The sequence below is a fragment of the Protopterus annectens genome, chromosome 2.part0 (assembly GCF_019279795.1).
Source record: "Protopterus annectens isolate FY-2018-M chromosome 2.part0, PAN1.0, whole genome shotgun sequence".
Classification (NCBI taxonomy): Eukaryota; Metazoa; Chordata; order Ceratodontiformes; family Protopteridae; genus Protopterus; species Protopterus annectens.
The window spans coordinates 246,130,868-246,157,307 of record NC_056728.1 but is presented as its reverse complement, the minus strand read 5'-3'; positions in this window follow the sequence as shown (position 1 = coordinate 246,157,307).

Here is a 26,440-nt window from a genome sequence, read left to right as displayed (position 1 = left end):
CGGATCCGAACCGGCATGGTTTTCCAGCTATGGATCCAAGCTCTCAGCTCCTCCCCTCACCCATAATGCCCTGCTCTACCCTCATGACCTCAGATCTTGTTTGCCGCGCTGGTAACTGGATGTGGATACATAGCTCTCAGCTAAGTAGACTATTTTCTTGTTTAAAAACAGAGAATTTTTTGTTTCTTTAACAAATTTTGTGTGAAAGTAGTAGGTTTCCCGTTAATATAGACTGTTTTAAGTTATTTTAAGTTACAGTAACAATTTTTATTCCCTCCCCTCGCTGTACGTAGAGTGTGTGTGTGGGCCTGTGTGCTTTCTTTTGTTGTTTAAGTTACTTTTCTGTAACTTTAGGTTAGTTTATAGATTATGGCTGAACAGCCTAAGTCTATATTTTCGAAATGCTCCGAGTGTGGCCATAAGCTCTCACCGGCTGATGGCCACACTCGGTGTGTTAAGTGTCTTGGGGTTGAACACCTCACATCTGGTTGTTCCATTTGTGCAGGGTTCAACCCCAGGGCACTGAGGGAGCGGAGGTCCAAGCTGGTCTTGGCGGGTCTTTTACCGCCGGACTCGGCTCCGACCTCCGCTCCTTCGGGCCCTCGGCTGCAGTTGTTCCCTGTGGCACCCCTCCTGCTCCTGGGACTCAAACTCCCGCTTCTGGAGAGGAGAGGGATGCATCTAAAGGACGGAGGGAGAAGCACCACAAGCGGGCCGAGACCTCTGTTTCGCCCCGCCAGCCAAGCGGCTTCTCCCCGGCTCCGTTGTCGTTCGGTCTCCTCCTTCTCGGCCCGGTCCCCTGTCTGCTTCCCACCGGGTCCGGAGGAGGAGGAGACCCGATCTCCGTCGAGGCTATCGAGGAGGCATCCCAGGCCTACCTCGGTAGCCTCGCCGAGATCTACTCATAGCCTTTCGGATGCTGATCTGGACCGGATGATGAGAAGGTTCATCCAGGCCCAGATGCAGATGGGAGTGCTCTTGCCTCCTCCGGGGAGCTCAACACCCTTTTAAGCCTATTGCTCCTTCTCCGACCCGCTATCCGGGTTCGGAGCATCTGGAGCCGAGCAGCCGGGCCGGGGAGGTCGGAGCCGATAGTACTTGGTACCGGATCCGACCCTGCCCTCGAGTGCGTTGGACCCGATCTCGGAGCCTGGATCCGAGCCGGATCCGGGGATCAGTGCTCCTTCGGCGCGTCTGTGTCGGAGCGCACTGTCCCGGATCCGAGTGCTTGGCGCCGGCTCCGATCCACTCTTCGGATCCGAGGGGAGCCGATTGTCGGATCCTTTGGTCGAGGTCGGCTCCCCTCGGCTTTTGATGTAGTGGAGAGGGCTCTGTTGAGGGTCTCCGGACCCCGGCACTTGCTTCGCTCCGTCCGCTCCCTCTGCACTGGGCCAGGCTTCCACCATCCGGCCCTGGGACAGCCCGTTTCTGTGCCCCAAGTTGCTCCCATGGAGCAAATTGCTGCTGCGAGGACTCCTCTGACAGCCCCCAGAGGAGGCCCTCGCAAGCATACGCAAAAGGAGGCACATTGACTCCCCGAGTCTCTCACTGAAGACACGGACTTGGAGGAAGGGAAGGCTCCCCACGGTCACCCCGAGGATGTCTCCTTCGAGACATCATGGAAATGCTCCGTATTAGGGGGTGGTCTGCCCCAAGTCTTCCTCGGACGAGTCCGTGTTCTTGGAGGCATTCAAGCGGGCCCGTCTACCTCTTGGGTGTCCCCTGCCGACCCCTGGTGGACTTTATTACCACCAGGGCGTGGAAGGAACCGGACACCGTGGAGCCAATTCCCAAAAGACCTGATAGGATCCTTAGTCCGTCCTCCGACAGGACCCATTGGAGTAAGGGGCCTCCTGTAGATGCCATGTTGATGGCGGCGGCCACAAAGAGGGAACTGGCTCAGGAGAGTCCCTCAGTCCACCCACCGAGCAAGGAGTCTCGGATGATGGACCGCTTGGGGAAGCGGATGTTCAGTTCGGCGACCTTCTCGGTAAGGGCGCTGAACTATTTGGCACATGTTATTCGGATGCAGCGAGACCTTATTAAGGAGTACGCTGCATCCCCCCCTGAGTCCATTTCGGAGGAGGACAGAGTTCTGCACTCCACCAAAATGGCCACTCTTAGGTCAGTCACAAATACTTCTATGCGGCTACTCTCCCATGCTACGGAGGCGCCGCTAGAGCTCTTGAGGGACAGGACTGGTCACTAGACGCCAGGCCTGGCTCCGTCGATTTTTCTGAGCCCTTCAAGGCGCTTGCGACGCCCCTTTGATGGTTCTGCTCTGTTTGGCAAGACCGTTCATGAGGCGTTGACCCAGAGCGAGAAGGACGGAAGACGCTGTCTGCCGTCGGAATCCGCTTCTCTGCACCCCAGAGGCCCTATTCTAGGAACCAAAAGGGTCAGAAGAAGATGTGGTTCCGAAGTCGCAGCAGTCCCAGCCTGCTCGGACAACCAGTCCTTCCGTGGCAGAGGAGGACAGGGAGGACGCCGCCCTAGAGGCAGAGGGGCTCCCAGAAACTTCGGGTCCAGGGAACCTTTCTCTGAACGGCCGCAGCAACCCTGAGGGTTGCCCGACTGCTCTACTCTGGAGGCAGTCGGGGACGTTCGGGGCACCTAGCGGCATGGGAGTCCATAACATCGGACCGCTGGGTTCTCCAAATCATATCCAGGGATATCGCATTCCTTTCCTTCACCTTCCAAAGATGAAGTCCCTCCCAGACGTACCACCCGGTCAAAGGGAGGCCGCTTTGGCAGAAATTGGCCATCTGCTAAAGAAAAGAGCCATCCAGCCCGTTCCCCCAGACCAGATCGGATCAGGGTTCTACTCCAGATTCTTTTTAGTGCCAAAAAAGACGGGGGAACTAAGACCAATCCTGGACCTCTCTCTCTTGAATCTGGCAGTCCCCAAAGAAAAATTCCGAATGGTCACTCTGCAATCTATTCTCCCCCTTCTGGGAGAAGATCACTGGATGTGCTCGATAGATCTCAAGGACGTACTACCACATCCTAATGGACAGGCGCTCAGGAGGTTTCTCCGCTTCCGGCTGGGAGCCAGTCACTACCAGTTCGGGTCCTTCCCTTTGGTCTCACCACAGCCCCCAGGGTGTTTACCAAAGTACTAGCAGTGGTAGCGTCCCACCTGAGGCTTCAGGGGGTGCAGGTCTTTCCCTACCTGGACGACTGGCTCCTTACCGCCCCAACAAGGCATCTACTTCTCTTGGCCGAGACTCCTTTCTCCATCTTGCTCCATTTCTGGGCATCACAATAAATACAAACAAGTCCAACCTGGCGCCCACACAGCTCTTAGATTTCATAGGGGCCAGACTAGACACAAGGAGTTCTGAGCCTTCCTCACTGCGGACAGAGTTCTAAATCTGCAGCTCCAGGTGCGGGCCATTCTCCATTCAAGTTCTGTTCCAGCGGAGTTGGTCCTGAGGGCTCTAGGGTCCATGGCTTCGCGATAGCACTTCTTCCTCTTGCCAGGCTCAATATGCGCATTCTACAGTGGACGCTCTTAGTACAGTGGTCATACCTTGCTCTCCCATGCATCATCCCATAGCGATCAGCAAGGCTTGCAAGCGGTCCCTCTTGTGGTGGCTCCACTCCCGGATCTCCACGAGGGTCGCCCATTTTGTACTTCTCCCCTCTCGCCACGGTGACCACGGACGCCTCCCGCCTCGGGTGGGGGCACTGCGGGCGGACAGTCCAAGGCACGTGGAGCGATTCAGAGACCTTACTGCATATCAATGTTCTAGAGATGAGAGCAGTGCTCTTAGCGTTGCTAGCACTTCAGGACTTTCTTCCCTTGGGAACAATTGCGATTCAATCGGACAATATGTCTGTTGTCTGGTACATCAACAAGCAAGCGGGAACAAGGTCATACCCTCTTTGTCGAGAGGCCATGAGAGTTTGGGAATGGGCAATCTCCACCAATCGCTTTCTCATAGCAACGCACATTCCGGGTCGGTCCAACATCCTAGCGGACAAGCTCAGTCGCACCATTCTGACCCCTTACGAGTGGTCTCTCAATTGTCAAGTAGCGGAACGCATATTCGCACGGTGGGGAACCCCTTCATGCGATCTCTTTGCTTCTCCCTCAAACACCAAGTGCGACAGTTTTTCGCTCTAATACCTCCTCCGAGGCACCCCAAGAGACGCTCTGGTGCATGCTTGGCCACCCGGTCTTCTGTATGCCTATCCACCCTTGCCTCTGATGCTGCAAGTTCTTCAGAAAGCCTCTCGGGTGGGTTGCAGAATGATTCTCATTGCTCCATTCTGGCCTCGACAGATCTGGTTCCCCTTTCTAAGGTCTCACTCGGTGAATCCTCCTTGGATTCTAGATCCCATTCGGATCTGATATCCCATCCATCCTGCATTCCTCCTCCGAACCTGGACAACCTGAAGCTGACCGCTTGGCTGCTCCAGTTCCACTCTTGATTAGGACTCCCGGTATTTCTTCACCGGTAAAGGCTATTTTGGTGGCGGCTCATAAACCATCCACTAGAAAGGTTTACGAAGCAAATGGAAACGCTTTCTCTGTGGGCGGAGCGGCAAGGCCTAAATCCTTCACGGTTCCTCTCCCTGTAGTGCTTGATTTTCTAACCTCTCTCTTTAATGATGGTGCCAGCAGTTCCACAGTCAAAGTTCAACTGGCGGCAATTTCTCACTATCACATTGGTCAAGAGTCTAATCCTCTTATGTCAGCCAAATTGTGCAAAACATTTCTTAAAGGTACTTTCCTTCTCAGGCCCCTATAAAGCAAGCAGTTCCTCCTTGGGACCTTTCTTTGGTTCTACAGGCCTTGACCGCTCCCCTTCGAGCCCATGCTACGGTGGATCTCAAATTCTTGTCCTACAAGACAGCTTTTGGTAGCCATTACATCAGCCAAGAGAGTTTCTGAACTTCAAGCTTTATCAGCTAAACCTCCTTACTTGGTATTTCATCCGGACCGTGTCTCCTCAGGACCAACCCGTCCTTCCTTCCTAAAATCGCTTCTGAAGCAAACATCAATCAATCCATTAACCTCCCTGTTTTCTTCCCTAAATATGAAAACAAAGGTGAATATAAGCTACACTCACTAGATGTTCACAGGCAACTTAGATTTTATCTCAACAGGACAGCTGGTCATAGGCAATCTGACCAGCTGTTTATTTCCTTTGCAAAATTCAATTTGGGCAAGCCAATTTCTAAAGTTTCTCTGTCCCGCTGGATTTCACAGTGCATTTTATTGGCTTATCAAGCGTCAGGAAGGCCCGCACCGGGGGTTGTTCATGCCCATTCAACTCGGTCAGTATCTACCTCGGCAGCCTTCAAGGCTAGGATTCCTCTAGATGATATTTGTGCAGCAGCCACGTGGGCTTCATCTCATACATTTATTTCTCACTATAAGTTGGATCTTGCATCTAGGGGTAGAGCATCCTTTGGCTCCGCGGTGCTCCGGAATATCCTTCCATGATGGCCGCCCAAGATTCAGGTAGCTGGGGACTCTGTCCCACAGGTTGCAGACAAATGAATATCCTACTTCAGATTTAGAAGTTATGTACTCACCATAACGTTCCATCTGAGTAGGTGTATTCATTTGTCTGCAACCATCCCGCCTCCTATCCCCTGGCCTTTCAGTTTCCTGCATATTCCTTGTTACCCTTTTTAGGGTATTGTTGCTTTGGCAAACTCGATCTGAGGTCATGAGGGTAGAGCAGGGCATTATGGGTGAGGGGAGGAGCTGAGAGCTTGGATCCATAGCTGGAAAACCATGCCGGTTCGGATCCGATATCGGATCCATAACCCACAGGTTGCAGACAAATGAATACACCTACTCAGATGGAACGTTATGGTGAGTACATAACTTCTAATTTTACTGGCTGTCACTTCAGCAAGAAGGGTTTCCGAGATTCAAGCTCTCTGCATCAGTTCCCCTTACTTGGTTTTTCACAAGGACAGGGTATCCTTGAAAACAAATCCGTCCTTTCTCCCCAAAGTGGTTTCTCAAACTAATATTAATCAATCTATCGATCTACCAGTCTTTTTCCCTAATTATTCTGACAGAGCTGAACAAAAGCTTCATTTTTTGGATGTCCATCGCCAGCTCAGGTACTATTTGCATAGAACTAAACAATTCAGGAAGTCAGATCAATTATTTGTCTCCTATGCAGAAAACAGGAAAGGTCTACCAGCATCAAAAGTGACCTTATCCAGATGGTTGTCTTCCACCATTTCTTACGTGTATTCGCTCAGAGGCAAGCAACTACCTTCTAAACCGAAAGCACACTCAACCAGGAGTCTATCCACTTCTGCAGCCTTTCAGGATAGACTACCCATTGATACCATTTGTGCAGCAGCTACTTGGGCCACTCCTCATACCTTTGTCTCTCATTACAAATTAGATTTGGCCTCCAGGGACAAGGCCAGTTTTGGTTCCACAGTTCTCAAGAGTCTGTTCCATTGAGCCACCCGGGATACAGGTGCTAGGGACGCGGTCCCATCCAGCAAGAATGAAGGCGAGATTGACAACTTAACATTTAGAAGTTATGTACCTACCATAACGTTCCATGTTAGTTGTCTTCTCTCGCCTTCTTTCTTGCGTCCCTCCCTCCTTCCCCCTGGCCTGGACAGATCTTGAAGAGTTTCCTCTTATCAGGTTGTTCCCTCCTGAGTCTTCATTAGAGGAGTCCTTTGTTATGAACTTGTTTTTCCTAGTTCTACTAGGTTAGTCCTTAGCAGGGTATTTAGCTACCAAACGAGATCTGAGGTAGTCCCGCCTTGCATCATGGGATATAGGGTTGCCTCGAGCTGGTAAAAGGAGTTCTCAAGCTAAGCAAGTGCCGAGTCGGAGCCGAGGATCGGCTCCGAACCCATCCAGCAAGAAAGAAGGCGAGAGAAGACAACTAACATGGAACGTTATGGTAGGTACATAACTTCTAATTAATTAACCAGTGCCATCTACTGGACAAACAGGGAAAAAAAAGAGAAAAATGTTTTTGTACTTTGCTCATAGACACATTTAAAAGTAACTCAATGGTTATGCCAGTAGAATAATGATTATACATTTTAAAGATTTAGAGAAGGCAGCACTTTAAAATTCAACAACATTTGCATTATTTTTGCTAACAACAACTAACTGTGGTTCATTAAAATGTATTGGAAGCTTCATTTAACACTGCACTGGCAAAAACCATACAAGCACACCATTGTGAACTCATATATTATTAATTAACCAGTGCCATATACTGGACAAACAGGGAGAAAAAAAAAGAGAAATTTTTTGTACCTTGCTCATAGACACACTTAAAAGCAACTCAATGATTATGCCAGTAGAATAATGATTATACATTTTAACTGAAACTACTAATGTCTAGTATTTACACTACTTAAACTGTTATATCAAAGGTTATATCCCATTATTTTAAATGTAGTTTAACACTCCTTTTTTGTAAGCTGTAAATGCACTTTAAAGTCATTTCTCTATGCAGTCAGTGTTAGGTAGCTTTCCAGCTTTTAATTGTAGAAGGCAGTTATTAAAAGACAGTACCTTAAGTATTACAGTGTAGCAAAAATGTTTTCTTTACAAGCAGGCAAGCAGAGTTATTTCGAACACATTCCACATCCTTTTCTTGAAGTTTCCCATAAGAGTGGTATATTCTTCTGTCCTGTAGTTCTTTGGAGCTGTAGCACTTGTTTAGCTTTCCAAATGTTGTTTTTGGATCAAAAGATATGAAAAGAGTTGGCTCAGGCAGGATTTACTTTGAAGAGATGCAGAAAGGTGGATTTTGCCTGGTCAGGTGTTTCCAGGGATATTTTTTCTTCTTTGTAATAAAATGTTAAAGTTGCAGGATATTTCATTTGGAAACTAATCTTATTTTCAATGAGGTAATTGCAGTATTTATTGAGTTTCTATCGATTTTGTTTAATTTTTAAAGGAAGATCTTGAGTAATCGTAATTTTATGTGCTCTCCATGTAACATTCTTTTTAAGTTTATAAGCTGACAGTATCTGTTGAACATGTGCTGAATTAAGCAGTCTAATGTAGATTTGTCTTGGAAGATCACTTGTTTGTGTACGCTTTATAGCTCTGTGGGCTCTTTCAATCACTATCTCTTCCAGGAGATCTTTATTAGTCAGAAGAGAGCTTAGTATTTCCTTTATTATTGGAATAAGTTGTGGATTATCAAAGCTCTGTGGAATACCTCTTATGATAAAATTATTTCTCCGGCTTCTAGCTTCCAAGTCTAGCATTTTTTGCGTAATTCTTTAATTATGGTGTCATTGGTTTGTGCTTTTTGTTGCAGTTCATTTATTTTTAGTTCATTGTCCATAACTTTAGCTTCATTTTGTTCTAGCCTAAGCACAGTTTGGTCCAGAGTAGAGCCAGATGTAGTTGGCTTATGAGAGAAAGCCTGCACTTCTGTTTGTAAAGGTTGTAAAGCAGTTTTCAGATCCTCCAGTGTTAAAGGTTGTTCCTATTTTAATCTTTGACACATTTTACCAGTTTCTTGTTGTTGCTTGTTAAGTTTTTGCCTTTTAGAAGTGGTTTCTTTCTCAGGAGTAGTAATTGCAGACAGTTTGGTTTTTGTGATTACAGTTTCCATCCGATCTGGCTGATTCTCCATTAATCTTGTATAGTTAGATTCCTAGTAGTATTGCAGAATTTTAAATGACAAGTATTGTCATGAAAGTTGTTTTTCTTCTTACTTTCCTCTTATTAGGCCTGTTGGTCTTGAAGAATCCACACCATGCGGTTCAGGGCTCTGTTTCCAACAAGTAATTATTTTTCCTTCAGAATGAGAGAATTTTTGAAAAATAAAGATTAAACAAGTAAGTACTCGTATTTCTGCTTTAATCCATTGATGCTTGGTATACTTTCCCAAGCGATGTGCTGGTTTGAAGTCAGATTATAGTATAGGAATGCAGGAGCTGCACTTTCAGTGTGCTTACAGGCTGTCCACCATTTTGGAATTTTATAATATCTTTATTAAAAGAATACTGATTTCTGATATACTTGGTACACACTTTCCAAGATTCTCCTTCATTCTTTAAAACTAAAATTTGGTGCCTGCTTATGTTTGGCATTTGCACATTTTGCTGTTATTCTGCAACAGGTTTTGACATCTTTGACTTTAAACTGTAACTTGTGTTTCACACGTGTCAGCCATCTATATTTGCTGTTATTTAACTTGAAGTTATGCAGTCTTAAACCATTTATAGCTTAGTTTATTGTCATGTTCTATTATCTGATTTCACTGTAACAAATCTATATTTAGGTTTATAACACATTACCAGCATTCACCTCTTTGAAATAATTTTGGTGCTGTTCAAATACCAAAAGGAAGTCTAAGGAAAGTGTGCCTTCCTAAAAACAGCAAATGTCCACAGTTTGAACTCTTCCTCTTGTAGCTTTATCTGCCTGAAACTAGTCCATATCTAGTATTGAAAATAATTTAACATTATTGATACAGTTTTTTTCAACTGTCAAAAATGAACAGTGCTTTCTTTTATTTGCTTTATGTAGATCTCATGGATCTCTGCAAATGTGAATCTTGTATGTCTTTGTAGCACTGACCATACTGTTTGCCCATTCTTTTTATTGCCTCTGATTACCTATCAGTGATGCCTACATTTTCCATTGACTTTAGTCATTATTTTTGTTAATATAATTATGTTGCCCAGTAGCCTAAGCATCAATTACCAACACACAGAATAAACAGTTTCAGGGTAATATTTATAAAAAAGCAAGTCTAGTAATCGTGTTTACATTGACATTAACTGAAAATAACTTCTCATTAGCTACTTTGAGAGCACACATACAGTATTAGAAGTCTTCCTAACAGATGGAATCACAAAGTTGCCACTTAGACGAGGTCTTCATATCTAACCTTGCTCCCGACTGTTTCTTCAACTGTTTCTGCTTTACTTCAGCCATAATCTTTAGGAGTTTATTCTGCCTTGTGATTATTTTTGTTTTCCGTTTATGAGTAATGCATTTCTTTTCTGCTGAAATAACCAAATAAGCCAATTCTTTCTCTGTCCTATCCTCTCTCTCTTATTCTTTCCCCAGTTTAACAGAACCATGTTTGAATAATCTTGCTCATCAAAAATCAACCTCAGAATCATTTGCATATAATTTTTTAATATGTCTAACCCCCACATATTCCCATTAAACACTCAAGCATGTGCTGTATTGATTATGTTCACAAAGCCAGCAAATACACAGAACCCTTTCAGACACCTTTCTCAGTCTCAATGGGTTATAAAAAATATCTATGCAAACATTTCAACCCAAAGATTCTGAAGCATCTTGACTTTGTGACATACCTGGGGCTATTCATATGTCATGTTATTACTTTGTAATTATGCTTATCTACAGTCTTTTCTCCCATTTTTTTTCAGATTTCGTCCTCCATACTCATATAGTTTACCATTAACCCATAGGATCATAGGAAGTTACTAGACTATTGGCCCTGAGGCCCTTACAAGCCTAGCCAAGAAGTTGGCCCATGTTCCAACAAGTCAGTACCCTATGCCACGTCCAGCAGGGACATAGGTGAAATCCCGGGGATGTATTTTCTGTTCCCCATCCAGTTATCCAGGTTGCGCTTAAAAAGGTTTAATGAGGTACTCTGCTTTATGTGGAGAGGGAGTCTATTCCACAAAAGGGAAAGTCTGTGGGACACAAACCTGTCCTGCCAACAAATCCTATTGATGTCACAGACCAGGTTGAAGTCTCGCGTGTGAGTTACTCAAGTGGAGCTTGGCTTGCGGATATTGGTGTCTCCAGCTGCTACATGTGCTTTGTGAGGTACATGCTGAAAGGGCCATTGTATTCAATAATCGGTCTTGTAAGGGAAGAATACAGGAATGTTATGACCACCTTGTCCCTGGGTGCGATACCCTTACTAATGAGGTGGGCCATGTAGAAAGCTTTCTGTACAGTGGAGGCAATATGGTGGTCAAAAGTCAGATTGCTATTAACCTGGCTTCCCAAGTCCCTCACGACTGATTGTGTGCCTAGTGCCTTATTATCAGTGTGATAATTTGTGGGGACATCATTCTCCCCAAAAGGCTGATGATGCATTTTTTGGCATTCAGTTTGAGGCCATCTTTCTGGCACCAGTCATTTGTTTGGGTGAGACCCTCTTGGAGGATGTCCACATCATTAGGGGAATTGATGACAGCACCCAGCTTGCAGTCATCTGCAAAACTGGTCAGCCATAGCCCACTAGATTTGGCCTGCTCCTCTGAGAAGTATATCCCAAACAGCAGAGGCCCCAAGACGGATCCCTGGGGTACACCACTTGTTACGGGTCTACTACTCGAGGTGGCTTCCCCTATTTTGACTAGGTGGGTTCTATCAGTGAGCCAGTTTGCTACTCATCTGGTAACATATGGATTGATGCGTAGTTGAGAGAGTTTGTCTGTTATACCTGAGTGGGGAATAGTATTGCAGGCCTTGGCCAGGTCAAGGTAGGCGGTGTGCACCGTGTTCCCCTTGTCTATGGCCTTGGTAACTGTCTCAAAGAAGTCAACCAGATTTAACAGGCATGACCTCCCCTTGAGAAAACCAAACTGTGGGGGGGTCAAGTGTCTGGAGTTTGCCAATGTCATTGTTAATGAGGTCCATGATAATCTGCTCCATGGCCTTGCAGATTAGGCTAGTTAGGCTGATGGGTCTATAATTTCCTGGATCAGTGGACGCTCTACCTTTGTGCAAAGGGATGACAGTAGCTGTCCTCTACTCGGCTGGGATGAAGCCGGTACTCAGGCTTTGATTGAATAGGATGCCTAATGCTGCTGCAAGTTCCTGCCTGAGTTCATGTAGGATGCAGCCTGGGATGTTATCGGGTCCCATGGAGGCTGTATTTTTTGCCTTGGAGAGGGCAGTGATGATTTGCCCCTTAGAGATAAGGGGAAGGGGGCAAGTATTGGGGATGTCCTGTTTTACTGATGGGGGGGCAGAGGAGTGAAGTTTTCACTGAACCTGTCTGCCAGCAGGTTGGCTATATCTACAGGGCTTGTGTATCCAGTGTCCCTTGACCACCAGTTCTGAGCAGATCTTTGTGCTTCCCTTGAGATTTTGGACATATGTGAAGAAAGCCTTATGATTGTCTTTAGTAGATGTGGCCAGTTTGGACTCAAAGTTTGCTTTGGAGGATTTTTTTAGTGCTCTCATTTTTTTGTTCAGAAGAATCAGGAGAGATTGCTTCCAATTAGACACCTGCTCCTCCTTGGTCCTGGACAGCAATTTTTTCCTTTTATTATAGAGTTAGTTTATTGTAGATGTCCACCAGACAGGTTTACTCTTCCTTGAGGAGGAGGATTTTGTCCTGTCTGGTATTCTTGATTCCATGCAGCTCTATAAATGGTCATATAGTACTTTGGTGTGTTTGGAAATAGGTGCCAGTTTCTGTGTAGGGGGAGGGTCTGTGAAGCTGTTTATACCTTCCCTCAGGAGGCTGTAATCAGCTTTGAAGAAGTTTTTTTGTGTGACCTTAGCTAGGTGGGGTCAGGGGAGATGCTGATTTCGAAAGTGACTGCACTGTGGTCGGATCTTACCAGGGATGATGACACTGTAGGGATGCTGCAGTGGTTACTCATGTTGGTTAATACTAAATCCTAGATATTTTCACCTCTTGTGGGGGTGTCATCCAACTGGTCCAAGGCATTTGCATTGATGAAATCAAGGAATCTCTGGGCATTTGTGTTTTGGCATGAGCATTTCTTCCAGTCTGTGGTTGGATAGTTAAAGTCGCCCAGGATCAGTGTAAAGGGTTGAATCTTGATAGATTTGAAGAGGTCCAGATATGTGGAATGGGAATCTTGAGTCAGAGTTGGAGGCCTGTAACTAGCTATGATTTGAATAGGGGTCTTGTCAGTTGTTAACTGCACCTGGAGTATTTCCTGTGCAACATACTGTTTGACCAGCCTAGAGGTGTGTGTAGTACATCTTTTATATATATTGCAACACCACCTCCTTTTGTTTTGCTGCGCACGGCATGGGGTCTGAATGACTGATAGTATGAGTAACCTGGTATGGCTGGGGTGCTTGCTCTCTGCAGCTTTGAACCAGGTTTCTGTGAGTGCACAAATGTCAGCTTCTTCCAGGGTTAAGAATGCTTGCAATGACTGGAGTTTCATGTTTAGACTCCTAGCATTTAGCAGCATGACTTTTAATTTATGTTTTGATGACATTTTCATGTTGGTAGTTTGGCATTGCCTAAAAAAGGCACTATGGGGAGGCAAGAGCCTTTGCCAGGAACCTGAATCAGCCCAAGGGAGACAGATGCAGGCCATCTCTGGCAAAGCATTGTGTCTTGTCAATCATGGCATCCCAGGCTGTCAGGTACTGGATCCCATTTGAATGACACCAGAAACTAAGCCAGTTGTTAAAGTCAGTCATTTTCTGTTTGTATTGAGGCATCATTCTGGGTGATGATAGAATGCTGCTTAAGGCTAGGGACATACCTGCCTAGGAGACATACTCAGAGAGCTCAATCATGTCTCTCTTCATATAGTCCAGGGAGGTACATCTCAAGTCATTTGCTCCAACATGGACTATGACAGAGTCATAACAGTATCTGTTGAGAGACTTGAGTGCATTGGTGATGTGGCAGATTCTGGCACCCAACAAACAAGTAACTGTGACTTTCTCCTTATCCAGACTGATGAGGGTCACATCCGTATGTTTCATAATGGAGTCTCCTTTGAGTAATATGTTGGGTTTATGTTTAGGCCTTGTGGCTTTGAGACACAGGTGTGTAGACTATGTGTGTTGTGGTGGGCAGTGGAGTTTGCATGTGTTTATAGGTAGGTACTAGGCTGTCGGCCCAAGAGCCTACGTAAGCCTAGCCAGCAAGGTTCCCTGGCTTACACCACCCAAGAAAGTTATTTTCCTGTGCCACTGTCGAGCAGAGACACAGAAGTGATCACCGGGGTGTATTTCCTATTTCCCATCCACTCATCCAGATTTTTCTTGAAGAGTGCTAATGAAGAACTTTGCTTGACATAGATGGGTAGCCTGTTCCAGAGTATGGGAAGTCTCTGGAACAGGAATCTATCCCTCCAGCATGTCCTGTTTATTGTGCTGACAAGGTTTAGGTCCCTAGAGCGTGTAGCTCGGAGGGATTGGGATTTCTTTAGGTGTAGCGTGTCCAACAGCTCTGGGTTTGACATAGCTTTATATGTTAGGCAGGGATCACCTCGGAGTAGGCAATATGCTACGGAGTAAAGCTGGAGTTTTTTGAGGCGGTCAGTGTAGGGCATTTGTTTGAGGCCAGTAATCCTCTTTATGAGGTACTTCTGTGGCCTTTCCAGCTGCTGCAGATGTCTTGTGAGGTACATTCCAAAAGGGGCGTTGTACTCTATAATGGGTCTAATGAGTGTCGAGTAGAGAGGAACAATGACCTCTTTTTTTCCTGGATGAGACCCCTTTTATGACGAGGTGTGCCACGTAGAAGGACTTCCTGACTACTATGGCGATGTGACTATCAAAGGAGAGACTACTGTCTACCTGGGTCCCAAGGTCTCTTATCACACATTCGGTGTTAAGTAGATTGCTGGCTATGTGGTAGTTGATGGGTACAGAGTTTTTACCAAAGGGGATGACACTGCACCTTTTGGCATTGAGCTTGAGGCCATGGCTCTGACACCAGGCATCTGTCTCAGCGAGGCCCTTCTGTAGGATGTCCACATCATTTGGGGACTTGACTATGGCTCCTAGTTTGCAGTCATCTGCGAACTTCGTTAGCCAGAGGCCTTCTGTGTTAGCCTGTACTTCAGAGAAGTAGATACCAAACAGGAGAGGTCCCAGGACTGAACCCTGTGCTACTCCACTTGTCACTGATTTGAGGTTCGATTTGGAGTCTGCAACTTTTACAGTATGGGTTCTGTCATGAGCCAGTTGGCAACCCATCTTGTGACGTAGGGATTTATACCTAGTTTAATGAGTTTAGCTATAGTTCCAGAATGGAGGATGGTGTCGAAAGCCTTGGCGAGGTCAAGATAGCCTGTGTGAACCACCTTACCCTCATCTACGGCTTTGGTGACTGCCTCAAAGAAGTCGATCAGGTTCAGGAAGCATGATCTGCCTTTCACAAACCCGAACTGGGTGGGATCCAGAGTTTGGAGGTTACCAATGTCTTTGTTTGAGTTCCATTATGATACGTTCCATGGCCTTGCAGACCAGGCTCGTCAGGCTAATAGGTCGATAGTTCCCGGGATCAGTGGTGGCTCCCCCTTAGTAGAGTGGGATAACTGCTGGTGTGCGCCATTCAGTGGGCACAAAGCCTGATGCGAGGCTATTATTGAACATGGTGCTTAAGAGGGGAGCCAGTTCATTAAGAAGTTCATGTAAAACACAGCCTGGGATGTTGTCCGGTCCCACGGGTGCTGTGTTTTTGACTTTAGAGAGTGCAGCTTTTACCTGCGTAATTGTGATTACAGGGACTCTGCATTCTTCCTGTATAGATATGGGCCCTTTAGGGGGGTGAAGTTAGCACTGAACCTATCTGCCAGGATGTTGGCAATATCAGTTGGTTCTGTAATTTTCGTGCCGTTGTGCTGTAACTCAGAGCAGATCTGGGTGTTGCCATCAAGATTCTTGACATAGCTCTAAAATGCTTTGTGGTTGTCCATAGAATTCGTGGCGATTTTGTTTTCGTAGCTAGCTTTGGAGGATCTTATAAGGGATCTCAGCTTCTTACTGAGGCTGACCAGGGAGCTCCTCCACTCAGTGGATTTTACTCTCTTTTGCAACAGTTTCTTCTTTCTGTTGTACAGTTTCTTTATGGCAGGGGACCACCAGATTGGCTTCCTTTTTTGGAGGATAGCGTCTTGGTTCTGTTTGGGATAGCACAATCCATGCACTCGTGTAAGTGCTTATAGAGTGCATTTGTGTAGGATTCAGCAGTTGTAACTGTATTGTCCATCTGTATGGGTGTCATGAAGTTCACCACTTCTGTCTTAAGAAGCATGAAGTTGGCTTTGGAGAAATGTTTTACCGTGGTTTCCTTAATGGGGGGTGGGGCCGGGATGTGGATATTAAGGGTGATTAGCTTATGGTTGGATCGGACCAACGAGGAGTTGACTTCAGGTGTGGAACACCGGTCACTCATGTTGGTAATGACTAGGTCTAGGATATTGTTGCCCCTGGTGGGGGTGTGGATAAGTTGATCCAGGGCATTGCAGTTTATGAATTCCAGAAAGCGTTGAGCTAAGGTGTTGGTACACGAGTAGTTTTCCCAGTTAATGGTGGGGTAGTTGAAGTTGGCCATTATTAGGGTGTTTGGTTGAACCCTAATATTTTCCAGTACATTAAGAAAAGAGGAGTGGGAATCCTGGGGCATGGTGGGGGATCTGTAGCAAGCTACAATTTGGATTGCAGTTTTGCCCAGAGTTAGTTGCACTTGGATAACCTCGGATGCATTATGCTGAGCAACTAGCCTGGAGGTGTGGATATATTTGATGAATGTAGACACACCTCTGCCTTTGGTGTTTCGGTCCAGGTTACATGGCCGAAAAGTATGGTATGAGTTATAGCCTGGTAGTGCAGGGGTGCTCTCTGCAGCCTTGAACCAGGTCTCAGACACTGCACAGATATCGATGTTCTCCATTTTAAGGAGTGCCTCGATTGAGTGCATTTTGAGATTTAGACTTCTAGCATTGAGTAGCATTACCATCAGTTTTTGCTTGCCTGTTCCTGTTACAGTGGTGAATTTGTTATTTGAACCTTGCCTAAAAAAGGCACTATAGGAGCAGGAAGAGCCTTAGCCAGTATCCGGAATCCCAGGGGCGACAGGTGCAGCCCATCTGTGGCAAAGCATCATGGTCTGTCGGCCATGTCATCCCTTACAGACAGATACTGGATTCGCCTTAGAATTACACCAGAAGCTTAGCCAATTGTTGAAGTCAATAATTTTGTCCTTGTACTGCGGTATCATTCTGGGTGATGGCAGAATGCTACTCAGGGCTAGGGTCATACCTGCCTGGGCTGCAAGATCGGAGAGCTCTTCCATGTCTCTTTCCATGTAGTCCAGGGAGGTACGTCTCAGGTCATTCACACCAACATGGACAGTGACAGAGTCATATTTGTACTTGTTGTGGAGTGACCTGAGTGCGTGGGTTATGTGGCGGATCCTGGCATCTGACAGGCAGCGGACAGTAACCTTCAACTTGTTTAGCCTGGTGAGTGGGACATCAGTGTGTTTGACTATAGAGTCACCTATGACTAGTGTGTTGGGTACGTTGTTTTGCCTTATTGGCTGTGGTTGAGTAGCACACTGAGTTTGTGGACTATGTGTCATTTGGGTTTTGCTGGGGGATGGAGGTTGCTTGCGTTTCTGCTTTGGAGGTCTCTGTTGCTTAGACAGATTATTATTGAGAGCCTCCGCGAATGTTTTTGTGTTACTATGTGTGGATTTTGGTGGTGTAGATTTAGTGAGACTATGTGATGAGTGTGGTGTGGTGCAAATGTTTACCTTCTCCTCATTACTGTCAAGTTCGGTCTAGGTTGGAGATTATGCCTTGGAGGTCTCTTGTTTGGGTATGCTGCTGTTGAGGGCCTCCGATATGCTATGCTTTTATGAGCAATGACTTTGCACTTGCCATATATGTTCTTTATTAAAAAGTCTACCAAATGTGGAATCTGCTGTCTGTGCTCCCATAGTATGGCTCTATACTCAGATGCCAGATATATATGGTGCTAGTAATAGCTTTCCTGGAGCTCATATTTTGATTTGGTCCCAGTCCAGTCTTGTGTCTGATTATCCTTTTTTAATTGCTCCTAAAACCTTGGCAACTTTCTTAAAACAGCCCACCTTTGGGAGGCTGTTGATACCTTGCCCTTCCTTCACATAGTACTTTTCATTCCAGTAGGATAAACCTCACTTTTCCATTTGCTATAATCTCTATGACTTGAGACTCAGCATTGATGTGGTAGCCTGACATACCATACACACAGATCATTCCTGCAATCTGAACTTTGATTCCAGAAACCCAATCATTTTTGCCATCAATTATGACTCCCCCCCCCCCCCTACACCTTTCTAACTGTTTACATTTAGGTCTATATTCAACAACTTGTAAAAAATATGCCAAGTGCAACTGCATTGCTTCAAAATATTATTTTAAATTTGGGAGTCCCAAACCCTGTTTATCTAGTGTTAGATTCATTTTTTACCATTTAACTCTTGGCTAGTCTCTAACCCAAATTAGGGACTTTAGTTATCCATCAGTAGCAAAGCAGCTTTCTTCCTCAGGGATATAAAAATAGGATTGTGACACATAAAGTAGAGGTTCAAATCCAGTAACTAAAAATCCTTGATCTTTTTCAAGATTTTTTGACTTACCTCTGCTGACATACCTCCAGCTGTCTGCATTCTTTCTGATCCAAACTCAGAATTACTTGAGTTGTTAATGCCCGCATAAAAAGGAAAACTGCTAAACCATATTGAAGGTCCAGTCACAATTAACGCATTTACTTTTGTTTCCATCTCATTAATCCTGTATCCTAAAAATTTTTCAAACTGACCTAAAATTCTGAATAATAGTGGAACTCCCATTATTGCCTCTGATAAATGCAGAATTACATCATTTGTAAATAAAGATATTTTTTTTTTGCTGGGACTCCTACAAATCTTACCCTACTACAGGGGCGTTTCTTAACTTCATTGCAAGTGTCTCTGTATACAATAAAAGGGACAACAGGCATCCTTGTTTTGTCCCTCTTTTTATAGGGGAAATCCAGTAACAAGGTACTACCCATTTTTATTCTTGCATGCGCCTCATAATAAATCCTTTCTATAAAATTATTTCATTAGGGAAGCCGGATATTTTCAAAACAAAAACATGTAGCACAGTTCACCCTGTCAACCCTTCTTCCTACCCCTACCGGAGTACCTCAAGGTTCCATACTCGTCCCATTATTATTCAATATCTTTATTAATGACTTCCACAAAGCCATCCCTAACACCAAAATTGTGCAATATGCTGATGATTCCACATTGATCTGCTCTGCCTCTAACCTAACAGACCTCCAAGCCCTAACTGAAAGTGCCTTCTCAACCACTGAAAACTGGATGCTACAAAATCATCTCTCCCTAAATGCTAATAAAACTAAGATCCTCCTTTTCTCCCCCTCTAAATCCTCCTCCCTTGATAAAAACTCATTTCAAATTACCAGCTTTAGTAACTCCTCTATCGGAATTGTACCCTCCACCAAACTTCTCGGTGTTACAATTGATGATCAACTACAATTTAATACCGATATCCAGCTAAACATCAAAAAAACACACATAAAACTAGGTTTACTGTATAGAAACAACAACTTCCTCTCTCCTCGTTACAGACTAACCCTTGCCTCTACCTACCTCCTTCCCTCCCTCTTGTACGGAGCTCCCCTGCTCACTAATCTTTCATCCACACTTGCCGCCAAATTGGAACTATGCTACAACAAAATCTCTAGATTTGCCACAAACAGCAAATCCTCTTCTCATCACTGCTCCTCCCTTCACTCTCTAAACTGGCTTGAACTTCCAAATCAACTTAACTTCCTCCAAATCACCACAGCCTTCAAACTATTGTTACACCCTTCTAACTGCCCTGCTCTCTCTAATATTCTACAACCTTATACCCCCCTTAGACCACTTAGATCTTCTCAACAAAACCTGATCGCGGTTCAAAAACCCCAGCGCCCTGCAGGTCAGCTTCTGTTATCCTTTACCCTAGCTAAAAAATGGAATGCCCTGCCCTCGTCACTAAGGACATGTACCAACCTTAATAACTTCAAAACCCAACTTCATTCCTACCTCTATCTAAACAGAATTTGCAACTGCACTCTTCAGCCTACAACTCTTAAACTATCTTCTCCCTTTTCTCCAGGCTAACCTCCTCCTATTCACCTTCCTATTCCTTTCTAAAAATATTTAGCTTAGGGAACAAAACAGCAAAACTTGAATTTTCATTATGTAAGCCTTTTTCCTCCTTAACAATAATTTGAAATTGTTAGTGTTTATTCTTTTCTAACTACCTGATGTTAAGTTGTCAGTCTCGCCTTCATTCTTGCTGGATAGGTTCGGAGCCGATTCTTGGCTCCGACGGCCACTTACTAAGCTCGAGAGCTAATTTTACCAGCTCGAGGCAACCCTATATCCCATGATGCAAGGCGGAGACTACCCAGATCTCGTTTGCCGCTTCGCTTACGAGGTGCCTCTTTTACCAGCTCTAGGTAAGTTTTCTTCAAATTAAGACTTTTAGTCTCATCCCTTTTAAATTTAATTACCTTAGTTGTTTTGTGAACCTTAACGTTTAATTTAACCCTATTCCCGTTAGTGTCCCCTTTTTTTCAGGTTATTTATCCCTTTCCCTAGATTAGGCCTAAAACCTTCCCCTTTCCTAATTTTTCCTGTCAGGGATTCTGTGTGTGTTTGAGTGTGTTGTATCCTTGTTTAGATTCAGATTATTGGATTGGGTGTTATTTGTGTGTGTGTCTGCGTTTCCTTGTTACTTGTGTTTCCTCGACACAGCTATGTCGAAGGACACAAAGGTCTCAGGCTTCAAGAAGTGTGACTCGTGCTGTCAGAAGATGTCTTTGACAGACGGTCACACTTCTTGTGTTTACTGCCTGGGACCTCTGCACCTGCAGGACTCTTGTGCTATCTGTCATGCCTTCAGCCCAAGAGTCCTGCAGGAGCGCAGAAATAAATTAATATTGAGGGGCTTATTAAAGCCCGAGAGCTCCCCGACTAAGTCGGCTCCGGGGAAGCCCTCGAAACCAGTTAAGCCTTCGGCTTCAAGTCCCAAGCCATCGGCTACTGGTTCTTCTTCTTCAGTGTCGAGATCGGCTCCGGCCGGAGCCGATCCTTCTCTTTTAGAAGTCACAGTATCGGCTCCATCCGGCGCCGATACTGCCAGATCTGGGCACTCAGTGTCGGCTCCGGCTGGAGCCGACGTATCCTCGGCTCCTTCGGCTCCACCTATCTCTAAAAAGAGATCACGATCCCCCTCATTGGAATCGATATGTTCGGCTCCGAGATCACCCTTGCTCTCGGAGCGGAGCCATCGGAGCCGTTCTTCTCGGTCGTCCAGGCTGTCTGATCACGACCTCGAGAGAGTGGCGAGTAGACTATTAAAGTCTCAGGCATTGGCCCAAATGCTCCATAGCCCATCTCAACAGACGGTAGCTATCACACATCCACCTAACATTCCTCCTTCGACTCTCTTGCAGAGCTCGGAGCCGGAGCTCCTCGGAGCCGTGACTGTTGTAACTTCAGAGCCGATACCAACCCCCCTTTCGGCTCCGTCGTCCTCCGCTCCGATTTCCTCCTTGAGGCCTTCATTGGAGGGATCCGGGCATCTGGTCTCTCTCGTCGGCTCCGAGGGGGCGAGTGGCATCAGACCCTTGTCCGACCCCGTTCTCCCTCTCGGGGCTTCGGCGTTGGTGAGCTCAGCCCCATCTGCCTCAGAGCCTTCCCTCTCGTTGGGGCCTGGAGTTCCTATCTCTTCGGAGCGGGAACCTTCTGGCCTCTCTGACGGGGGAGCCTTCGAGGTGATGAGGAGTGTACTAGCCCCTGGGCGTAGTCAACGGTCAGTTCCGTCAGCTCCTCCCACTACAGTGCCTGCTGACGTCTCTTCCCACTCTCTTGCTCCCGGACCCAGAGATCCAACACCTCAGGTTTCCCCATTGGGAATATCTTCCTCTTCCGAGGCTTCTCCTGATCCGTCAGGTGAACCTCCGCGTAAGAGGACATGTAAGAGGAAACATCTAGGCTCCCCCCAGTCTATTACATCTGATACTGACTTGGATGAGTCGGAGGGATCCCCAAGGTCCCCCTCTGAGGATGTCTCTTTCTCAGACATCCTTGAACTCCTTAAGCAGAGGGGGAACTGGCCTTCCCTTAATCCTTCTGAGGACGAGTCAGTATACCTGGAGGCGTTCGGATCTCGACCCTCCACCTCCTGGGTGTCTCCGCCTTTCGACACTCTTATGGACGTGGTGGCTCGGAAGGCGTGGATGGCCTCGGATTCGATGGAACCTATTCCTCGGAGGCCTTCTAAATTCATTACGGCCCCACCTGATAGGCAATATTTGACAAAAGGTGTCCCGGTTGATGCCATGGTGGTGGCTGCAGCCACCAAAAAGGAACTAGCTGATCCTTCAGTACCTGTCCATCCTCCTAACAAGGATTCTAGGACTATGGACAGGTACGGCAAGTGGATTTTTTCTTCAGCGACCTTTGCCATGCGATCGCTGAACTACTTGTGTCACTTCACCCGCCTTCAAAGAGATGTTCTTAAAGAGTTGGGAGAAGTTTTACAGGATCCGTCAGCTGCTGGGTCTCAGGATAAGATTAGCTCACAGCTAGGAATCCTAAACTCCATTGTTAACTCCTCCATGCGGCTCATTTCTTATGCAGCCGATGGAGCGAGTAGGGCCGCAGGCACAGGAGTGGCTTTAAGGCGTCAATCCTAGATGCGGCTTTGTAATTTTGCAGACCCCTTCAAGGCGTCCTTCACAAACTCTCCTTTTGATGGTTCGACCTTGTTCGGACCTCAAGTGAAAGACACCTTGACTAGATGCAAACAAGATGGCAAGACTCTTTCTGCCGTAGGAGTCCGTTTCTCCACCCCTTCAAGACCTTACCCAAAAGGTCAGAAGGGAGAGAAAATGTGGTTCCGCAAATCTCAAGGAGTCACGCCTGACGCACGAGGTCAGTTTACCCCCAGAGGCAGAGGGGGTAACAACAGCAGATGCTGCCCTAGGGGCAGAGGGGGTCCGCAGAATCAGGGTAGCAGAGAGGCTCTCTCTGACAAACCCTTCCAGCATCCCTGAGATGTTGCCCGATTGTCCACCTTCGGAGGCAGTCGAGGGAAGATTATCGCTGTACCCAATAGCCTGGCTTTCCCTTTCTCAAGACAAATGGGTACAGTCGATTATATCCGAGGGTTACAAAATTCCCTTTATTCAAACCCCAATTCAGCAAAAGAGAACCCTTCCAGACGTTCCACCCGGTCTAAGGGAACTAGCAGTACCAGAGATATCAAAACTGCTAGCAAAAAGAGCCATCCAGCCAGTCCCAGCAGACCAAATAGGATCCGGAATCTACTCAAGGTTCTTTTTAGTACCAAAAAAGACAGGGGACTGGAGACCAATATCAGATCTCAGCAAACTAAACAAGTTTGTAAAGAAAACAAGATTCCGGATGGTCACGCTTCAGTCCATTCTACCCTTTCTGGGCAAGGACAATTGGATGTGTTCGGTAGATCTTCAGGATGCGTACTATCACATAAAAATTCACAGGCGCTCCAGAAGGTTTCTCCGCTTTCGGCTGGGGACCAGTCACTTCCAATTCAGGGCCCTGCCTTTTGGACTCACTACAGCCCCCAGAGTGTTCACCAAATGTATGGCAACGGTTACGGCTCACCTGAGACGTCAAGGATTCCAGGTGTTTCCATATCTAGATGACTGGCTCCTCACTGCCACCACCAGGCATCAACTTCTCCAAGCCAGAGATTACACCATTCACATTTGCAGAGGGCTAGGGATTTCTATAAATTTCAAAAAATCTGCCTTGTCGCCTTGTCAATCTATTACTTTTATAGGCGCAAAATTGGACACCGTACAACTTTCAGCAAAGTTAACAGACCAAAGGATCTTGGACATTCAAAATCACGTCCAGGTGATTCTTCTCAGCAACAAAATTCAGGCCAGATTTGCTCTGAAAGTATTGGGTCTTATGGCGACCGCCATAACACTTCTTCCCTTTGCCCGCTTTTACATGCGTCTTCTACAATGGATGCTATTCGCACAATGGTCCTTTCAACAACTTCCCATGCGTCACAGGATCATAATAACTCCAACTTGCAAAAGGCATCTGACCTGGTGGATATCGTCCCCTCAAGTCCATCAGGGCAGACCCTTTGTTCCTCCTGCCCCGGTCGCCACGGTTACATCAGACGCCTCCCTGATCGGGTGGCGGGGGCATTATCAGGGCAGGATGGTCCATGGCACTTGGCAATCTTTCGAATACCACCTGCACATAAATGTCCTAGAGATGAGAGCAGTGCTTTTAACGTTGCAAGCTCTCAACGACTCTCTTCCCTGGGAACTATTGCAGTCCAAACGGACAATATGTCCGTAGTGTGGTATATCAACAAACAGGGCGGAACCAAGTCCTATCCACTGTGTCGAGAGGCTCTCAGACTTTGGCAGTGGGCAATCTCTTCTCAGCAGTTTCTGATGATAACGCATATCCCCGGGAAATCCAACATCATAGCGGACAGGTTGAGCAGAGCTATTCTCATGCCTCACGAGTCGTCTCTCAAACAATCAGTGACGGAAGACATTTTTCAGGAGTGGGGCCTTCCTTGCTGCGACCTTTTTGCTACACCTCAAAACAGCAAATGCCCAGACTTCTTCTCTCTCTTCCCCCTTCCAGGCCATCCCCCCAGAGACGCTCTAACCCAAGATTGGCCCCGGGGACTTCTTTATGCCATTCCCCCCCTTTCCTCTGATACCTCAAGTAATTCAGAAAACAACCGCCTTGAGAGCCAAGTTGATTCTCATTGCCCCTTATTGGCCTCGACAGATATGGTTTCCGTTCCTACATCGTTATCTCTTGGTACAGCCATGGCATCTGGACCCGGTTCCAGATCTTCTGACCCACCAGTCGGGGCAGCTGCACCAATCCATACCTTCTCTCAACCTCACTGCTTGGTTGCTCCACTTCCATCCTTAGCCAGGCTTCCTATGATTTCTAATCCCGTCCGGGATATCATAGTAGCTTCCCTTAAATCTTCCATCAGAAGGATTTACACTAGTAAATGGCAACGTTTCTCCTTCTGGGCAAAAGCTAGGAATATAGACCCCTATACTGCTCCGATTCATTCGGTCTTGGACTTCCTAGCCGAGATTTTTCATTCAGGATCTTCTTCCTCCACAATAAAAGTTCAGCTGGCAGCCATTTTGAATTTTCATATAGGCTTTTTGGACCACAGCATTATGTCACATAAACTTTGCAAGGCATTCCTTAGAGGTATCTTTTTACTTAAACCTCTGATTAGAGACCCCCCACCACAGTGGGATCTAAATTTAATTTTAACATCCTTGATTCTTCCCCCTTTCGAACCTGCGGCTGCCTGTTCATTGAAATTTCTTTCTTGGAAGACACACTTTCTAGTCGCCATTACTTCTGCCAGGAGAGTATCTGAGCTTCATGCTCTCTGCATTCGTCCTCCCTACTTAATCTTCCACAAAGACAGGGTATCTCTAAGGACTAATCCGTCTTTCTTACCCAAAGTGGCATCGCAGACGAACTTAAATCAATCCATTGATCTTCCAGTTTTTTTCCCAAATTATTCTGATAGAGCGGAATAAAAACTACATTATCTTGATGTTCACCGCCAACTCAGATATTATCTGGACAAAACTAAACATTTTAGGAAATCTGATCAACTGTTTCTATCCTATGCAGAGAACAGGAAAGGCCTTCCAGTCTCCAAGGTGACTTTATCTAGATGGCTGTCTTCTGTGATTACTTACATTTATCAGCTCAGAGGCAAAGAGTTGATTTCTAGGCCAAAAGCCCATTCTACCAGAGCTCTAGCTACATATACAGCTTTTCAGGCTAGACTTCCAATAGACACTATTTGCGCAGCAGCCACATGGGCCTCTCCTCATACCTTTGTTTCACATTACAAATTAGACTTGGCCTCCAGAGACAGAGCGAATTTTGGTTCCACCGTTCTCAAGAGTCTGTTCCATTGAGCCACCCAGGATAGAGGTGCTAGGGACGCAGTCCCATCCAGCAAGAATGAAGGCGAGATTGACAACTTAACATTAAGAAGTTATGTACCTACCATAACGTTCCATGTTAGTTGTCTTCTCTCGCCTTCTTTCTTGCGTCCCGTCCTCCATCCCCCTAGCCTGGTCAGATCGAGAAGATTATGCCTCTTCTCTTAAGAGGTTTTATCCTTTTTTCTAGCTAATCAGCTTCTAGTGTCACTAGATTAGGTTGATCCCTTTCAGAGGATTGTGATTATTATGATTGTCATTTTTAGTATTATTACTTTTTCTTCCTCCTCTCCAGTTGGAAGAATATATTGCATAATTTCCTTAGCTACTAAACGAGATCTGGGTAGTCTTCGCCTTGCATCATGGGATATAGGGTTGCCTCGAGCTGGTAAAATTAGCTCTCGAGCTTAGTAAGTGGCCGAGTCGGAGCCGAGGATCGGCTCCGAACCCATCCAGCAAGAAAGAAGGCGAGAGAAGACAACTAACATGGAACGTTATGGTAGGTACATAACTTCTTATTATTTGTAATACATACTGTCTATGACTTTGCATGTTAATTGAAACTGTTTTGTAATCAAAATATTTAAACTGTTGTATTTCCTTTTTGGAGCTTTTCTCCCTGGGCCTCCACTGAAAACGGGCCCCCAAGCCCAGTGGACCTCC